Source organism: Tamandua tetradactyla, chromosome 2 (assembly GCF_023851605.1).
Source record: "Tamandua tetradactyla isolate mTamTet1 chromosome 2, mTamTet1.pri, whole genome shotgun sequence".
Taxonomy (NCBI): Eukaryota; Metazoa; Chordata; class Mammalia; order Pilosa; family Myrmecophagidae; genus Tamandua; species Tamandua tetradactyla.
The window spans coordinates 208,292,334-208,299,518 of record NC_135328.1 but is presented as its reverse complement, the minus strand read 5'-3'; the positions used below and the strand labels follow the sequence as shown (position 1 = coordinate 208,299,518).

Here is a 7,185-nt window from a genome sequence, read left to right as displayed (position 1 = left end):
CAGGCCCACCTGGAAATGTTTCAGAGATGGTGCAGTATAGCCACCATTCTCCTTGCAAATGCCAGTTATGGAAATTCCCACTGGGTCAGGGTCTAAGGTGCCTCCCATGCACAAGCATTCTGTCTTTCTACCCCTGAGCTGGTCACACACATGGGCTAAACCTGTTTTCCTGGCAGGCTAGAAGAAATCATGAGATGGGAGCCAAGAGAAGTAAGACTCCATCCAAGGTTGTGCTCAAGGAGAAATACCTCTTGGTCTCAGGGGCATTTGTTTTCCTGGGAAAAGGAAGTGGATTTTTTTTTTTTTTAATAATAATGTGTCTTTGTGCCTAATGAAGCCTCTCAAAACCACCCTGTCTGTTAGGTATTCTTACTATCTCTGTTTTGAAGATAAAGAAACTGAAGGTCAAAAAGGTGGAGGGACTTGATCAAGTTCATGTCCTCAGCAAGCGGCTCTGCTGGATGGCAAATGCAGGTCCCTGAAACCACGTCCAGTGCGTGGAGGAAAGACAGGCCTCTTCATTCAACCACCTTTGATCAACCATCTTTTGTCCTCCTTGCTCCACTCTGAGGTTCTTTCACTCTGAATTTCCACACTGTCAAAGCAGTTACAAAGAGAAAAATTCCAGTTAATTTCTTCACACCCCACAGACCACCATTTCTCAAACGGGGAAAAAAATATGGTGACTTTCTATATGCAAAGGCTCACCATTTTGTGGCAGGAGATGTGTTGTTGATGAGGGTAGAGTATAGTGGATATATATTTTTTTCTGTCCAATATCCATTACCCTCTTTTTCATTTACAAAATCTCTCTATGAGAAGCCCATTCTCTGTTCACTTACATGAACCAATACATTCTGATTTTTGCTCAAACCAGTTGAGATGAATTTGTTATGTGTAGGCCAACCCATCCTCATCAGAAACAGAAAAAAAATACAGTTAAAATAGCTAGTGACTGATTATCAAGATTTGCTCTCCAAATGGTGCTCTGCCCCACCTCCTTGCCCCACTGGGTTTGACATTGGCTGAGCTGGTTAAAATTCTTTGGAGGAGAAGACCATGCTGTGGTCATATGTACCTGGCTTCTTTCTCTGCCTCCAGACTCCTCTGGCCACCCCTCCAAACACCTTTGCTTGGCCAAGAGACAAGCTGGTCCTTAAATAGAAATCTCAACTTGCCTGAGTCCCAGAGTACAGGAAAAGCAAAAGCCATTTCCAAACGGGTAATAGCCGAGCCCTGGGCTCCTATGGCTAATAGGTGAGTGTGAGGCTTAGGATGGATGCCCCCAGAACTCTGCAGTTACCTCCTCAGTGACACACCATGGAACATTAAAACTCATCAACGATGCAATGATTTTATTATATAAGCCAGTAAAATAGGAAAATTACATTTTCACTGTTAACTGTTAGCCTGAGTTTTCTGAACCTTCTATTTTATAGCCTCACGGGTTCTGATTATGTAGAAGATGCTTTTAAAAATATATTCTTCCATATTAGAGAAATTCACTCTTAAATATTCCCCAGAAATGCAGGTGCTACAAAGGATTGCTGTTCCTAATTCTTCACTGTCCTGCGTTCCCCGCTGCCACAGGTGCTGCTCACATTTCTGCCTCACTGGTGTTGAGCTTGGCCATGCGTCTTGCATGGGATGATGGAGTGGCGGAGGTGACAGTGAAGCAGTTTTGAGGGGAGGCCTTAATGGGATGATGTGTGTCCACCTGACCTTCACAGGTTTCTATCCCGTCATGAAAAGCACATGCCCCAGGTTGCTTGGTCTTGGAATGAGAGCTATGTGGAGCAGACCTGAACCTAACTGAAGCCGGGAGACCCACCTAGCTAGAGTCACATTTGGCTCATAGACCCATATGCTCATGAAATAAATACTTGATTTTGTAAGCCATTGCAAGAGCAGGTTGTTATGCAGATTTAGTGCAACAGAAACCTGACTCCTAAAGCACAAACACTTATGGATGCAGAGAATCTAAGAATCTCAAGTTTGGAAGAAACTCGTTTTATTAATAATAATGACCATCTTTGTCAAAAGGTTGTTAAGTGCCAGGGACTGTACTAAGTAATTTATATGCACCATCTTTGTCGATTGAGTAAATGGAAGTTCAGAGAGGTCAGGTAACTTGCCCAAGGTCACTGAGCTAATTAGTGGAGGAATGGGGGTGTCAAACTCAGGTCTGGCTGACTACAAAAGCCTCACTCTTATACACTGCCCTTGCCTCTTGGAATTCGTCAACCCCAACCCTCCCTGCTCTAGGCCTCTCTGACACTGACTCCTCCAAAATCCTTGCCAAGGTCTCCATCATGTGCTTTTGAATCCTTTAATTAAATAAGAAGGAACTTACCTCTCCCCAAAAGGGTACTCCTTCTTTGAAGATTTCTGGTTATTGGAAATTCTTCTTTATAATGAGCCAACACTTGTCGCCCTGAAGCATCTGAACTTTGGTCCTGGCTTTCCACATTCCAGTCTTTCAAATATTTTAAGACAGGTTTTATGCTTACCCATGTTTTCTCTCTCCAGACAAAACACCCCTGCACCCTCTAACACTACTTAAGAAAACACTTTTTTATTGTGAAATTTTACATACAGAAAAGTGCAATAAATAACTCTGAAGCAACTCCCATAAAACTCCTTCCAAGCCAGGACATAGAACTTTGCCGTTTCCGGAAGTCCCTAGGTTCCCTGCCAAATATTCCTTCCCCTTCCTTAGTTGTAACCCCCATATTGCTTTTCCTGATTTTTCTTTTTAGTTTTGTTACCTGTATATCCATCTCTGAACAATATGGTTTAGCTTTGCCTGTCTGTAAACTTTATCTAAATGTAATCATACTGTAGTATTCATTTTAATTTGCATATTGTTAATAAGGTTCATCCTTGTTGTTTATAGCTATATAGTGCACATATTACTCACTTGCTGTATAGTATTCCATTGTGTAACTATTTTGCAGTTTACTTATCCATTCTATTGCTGATGGACAGCTGGGTTGTGATAGGCTTGGGTTGTGATACACAATGCTGTGATGAAATTCTGATGTGTGTACCTTGGTCATACGTCCCAGAGTTTCTTTGACTTTATTAGATAATTCTGAGTGGCTTTCCAAAGTGATGGAACCTAATTCACACACTGATGTATCCACTGCTCTTCTAGCAGTTCTTTGTATGATTTAGTTTCAAATGGCCTTCTTATCCTAGTCCTTTAGTCGTCAAATGGTCTCTGCAGTTTTATTCATGCAGTAAGCACATATGCCTAAGCATACATACTTGCCCAACAATACATGGGTTATATGTACAGAAAAGAAACGCCTTGCATATATTCCCCTGGCTAGGTTTTAAAAGACACACAATCTATTAGGAAAAATCACTGTGACAAGGAAGATAGAGGCTGATTCCATTGTCGTAATAGTCTTAATTCTATACGTGTCTCAGTGGGTATGAAAGAAAATAAGCCCAGCTGAGTTCATTGTAGATTGAAGTATGGGTCTGCCTCTTCGCTCCCTCCCCAGTAATGGGGTTACTTTCCACCCTTTTTGGCACGCAACTTTGAAGTCCCCTCTCATTGTGGCCTGGGTCTACATCTCTATGTCATGTGCCTTGCTTTGGCCAATGGAAGATTCCGCAGATGTAACATGAGCAAAGACTTGAAATGCACTTGGGCAATTCAGCGTGTTCTCTTTAGGACCTGTGGCATCAGCATGAGTCTGCTGGGCCCAGGATGGGGACGGCAGCCACGTGGAGTAGAGCAGCCCTGCTGGTGTGACCCGTGATTAGTCAATCCCCAGCCGACAAGAGCTACTTAAATGCTTGCTGTTGTTTGCCACTCGGATTTTGTGTTTGATTGATGTAGATCAATGGTTAAATTAATACAATCATCATCATCATCACCATCATCATCATCATTGTAGTCCTCCTATTAGTAATAGTGCCATTAGTGGAGCAGGTATTATTTGCCAGGCACTGTGCAAAGAGCTTTATATGCATTTTATGGATTCCTCACACATCCCTCTCTAGTAGAAAATATTACCATCTCCTTTTTTGCAGAGGGAACCTGAGGCTCAGAGAGGTTGAGGAACATGCCCAAGGTCACACAGTTAATGGAAGTGAGGTGAAGATTTATACTTGGGTGTCCAATTCTAGATCTCTTGACCAACTTGAAAAAGGGGTCTGAGGAGTATTTTAAACAAAACTGTAAATTACTATGTTGAATTGGTACTTGTGAAAGCAGTGGTAGAAAGACATTAGAAGAAGCAGGCATCACACACGATAGGACTTCCAATGGTCAAATTGAGAGAAAAAAAAAAAGGTACAGTCAAAGGGTGGGGCCTTTTTTTGAGCTCTCTCCCCCTTAGTCATGGCTCAAGCTGGCCCTCTGGCTTTCTCCCCAATCTTAGAACCAGGCACTGTACTATGTACATGGGGATGGAAATAATGAATTTAGGAAGAGCTCAGAACTGGCTTGAAGTCCTGGCTCAACTTCTTACCAGCAGTGGATTCTTGGGAAAGTCATTTAATTACCAGAGACTTCATTTCCTCATGGGAGAAGAAAAATAATCCCTAAATGTTTTTCCAGCATGCTATTAGGAACAAAAAAACACAAAAGATAGGATAGAGTTTGTAAATGGCAAAAGCTTGCAGATGTTTTATTGTTGTCATTTTGTTGCCATTATTACATCAATTAAGGTGCAAAGGTCTCCAAACCAGTGGCACAGCTCTCTGGGGTGATTTCTGTGCCTTAAAGACAAACAGGGAGGAGGAAAGCAGAGAGTGAGAGCTGGGGATGAGAAGAATGTGGGAAAGGCAAAGGTCACTTGGGTCTCAGGACCAGCGCTCAGGTTGGCTCACACCATAATGGGTCCCTGAGGGGCCTAGAGTTGTTTCTTTGCCTCCCCACTCCCCTTCTCCCCCACCCCCCCACAACCTGGGAGAGCAGCTTTCTTATTTCATTTCTCAGAGAAAGAACCCTGAGCTGCAGAGCCCACGGGGATGGTTGGGTAGACAGCTGAGGCTCAAGTGTGGACAGCTAAGTCTCGAGGGGAGACAGCCTTGCCCGGTCAACCTTCCGCTTGCAGAGGCCAGCGCATCCCGCAGCCCCCCCACCCCAGATCAGCCACATTTGCTGGAGCCGCCATCTTGAATGTCCTGCACACTGTGAAAGAGCCAGAAAGGGGCTCTCTGTCTTGACCTTCAGCTTTTATGTGCTTTTGCTTCTGCAAAATTCTCTTTCATTTCTCCCCAGAACAGCATCTGACAGCTCTCCTCACTCCTCTGTGTGTGATGGTTTCTTTGTTTGGTTGAATAAAGAAGCTTGTTAAAGGGGAAAATGCTTGGCAAGTGTCAGCAAAGATATCTGTTTCCTTGAAGAAACTCCCATAAAACCCTTCAAGCGGCTGCTTTTGAGTCCCCAGAGCGTCTTGGATCCAAAGACCTCTCTGTTTTCCTCCCTCTTTCTAGTTGTTGCTTGGTGATTTTCCAACTCTCTCCTGCAGCAGGAGAGGTGAACCCTACTCCTGGAATCTCAGTGGCACCATGATGATCTGGTCTCCACCTATTTTGCTTTCCTCTCAGTTGACCTGAAACCAAGGCCTCGGTGTTAGGGTGGTGAGTGAATCTGTGTCAGGAGAGACATTCACCTCTTGTCACCCCATGGAGTAAGGTTCTCCAAAGCCCGACTGGGTCTTCATTAAGTTTCTACTATGGAGATATTGTTTGAGATCATCAGCGGGCAACGCAGCCCGGGCTTCTCAGCAATGACGTAACAAGCCACTCCTATCCTTTGCTTGGTTTCAGTGGCCACCATTTCTCCCCTTATGACCTGTGCTTCATCCATCACACAGCTTCTTTTTAGTCCCTATAACCTAAAGCTCTCTCTCGCCCCTCTGTGCCTTTATATAGAAAGCTTCTTTTCCCCAGGGCATCCTTCTTCCTCTAACCGATCGAATCTAGAGTCCATTTCAACATCACCTTTCTGGGAACCCCTCCCTGCCCACCCAGGGATACCCAGCTCCCTCCTGCCCCCTGTTCCTGTTTTTATTTGAGCACTTCTTATACAGCACTGTAATGTCTGCGCAGGATGTCTGCCTCCCACTAGGCAGACATTTCTTGGAGGCCAGGAGTGGGTTTCATATTCAGTGCCTGTATCAATTCGGTTTTCTAAGATTTCAAGGATAAGTCCCCTTCAAGTTGCCTTTGGAGATGGGGGGTTATTGCAAAGACAGAAATGGCAGTGCTTGAATGGCCACGCAATCAGGCTGGGTTCCAGCATTTACTGGTCTCATGGAAAATGGACACAAATGTTCAGTAATATTCCAGATACACCCTGAACTAGATGACCCACCTTCTCTGGGACCCCCAGCATCTAGTTCTCCTTGGAGAGAAAATCTGATTCCCCTCTTTGCCTCCATCTGGAAAAAAGTATCACTGCTGGGAAACGACCTCCCCACCCCACCCACCCCACTCCAGCCCCAGAGGTCAAGAGTTCCCCTTACAGCCTTGGGCACTAACCTGATCCCATCTTATGTGACTGGGATTGGAGGCCAAAGCCACTCTGCAAAAAGGCTTGCTTGGGGTCTCTGTCCTCAAAGGGGGTGGGGCAGAGCAAGTTCCCACCGATTTTTGGAGCCCTCTCCAGTGTTGCACACCATTCATTAGGAGTGAGAAGAAGGCTCTCAGAGGGGTCTCTCTTTGTGATGAGAAACCATCTGGACTCACCAAAGGAACCAGGGGAATGGCAGCAGGAAAGAGGTTGAGTAAAATCAATGCTGAGTCCCCATGGCATTTCAAAATCCACAGGTGATCAACTAAATACTTCTTTTTATGTTCCAGCTCACAGCTGCATAGCCCAGACCTTGGTATTCACAGGGCCCTGATCCATAACAACAATAACTAAAACTTCATTGAGCATTTCATATGTCTCAGGCAAATATTATTTCATTTAATCCCCCTTACATCCCAGTGAAGTTAGGACCTGGCCTTCACTTACTTCACAGGTGTGGGAGATGGGACTTGGATTGGCGAAGTGACCTCTGAGGACAGAGAAGAACCAGGACTGCAGCCTGGTTTGATGCCAAAGCCCATGCTTTTAACCTCTGTCCAATACTGCCTCACCAGAGTCTCCCGACCGCCCTGGGCCCAGACTCACCACTCCCCCAGGCCCTGCTTTGGCCGGCCCCAGCCCCCTGA

General features: G+C 45.0%; 1 long non-coding RNA gene across 1 annotated transcript; it reads right to left on the bottom strand.

The window, feature by feature from the left end:
* Positions 1–261: 261 nt before the first annotated feature.
* LOC143664362 (uncharacterized) lies at positions 262–4,577 on the bottom strand. The gene is made up of 3 exons (XR_013166405.1): positions 4,488–4,577; positions 374–595; positions 262–275 (listed from the first exon to the last, which is right to left on the bottom strand). It is a non-coding gene; the product is annotated as an uncharacterized LOC143664362 (long non-coding RNA).
* Positions 4,578–7,185: the final 2,608 nt, after the last annotated feature.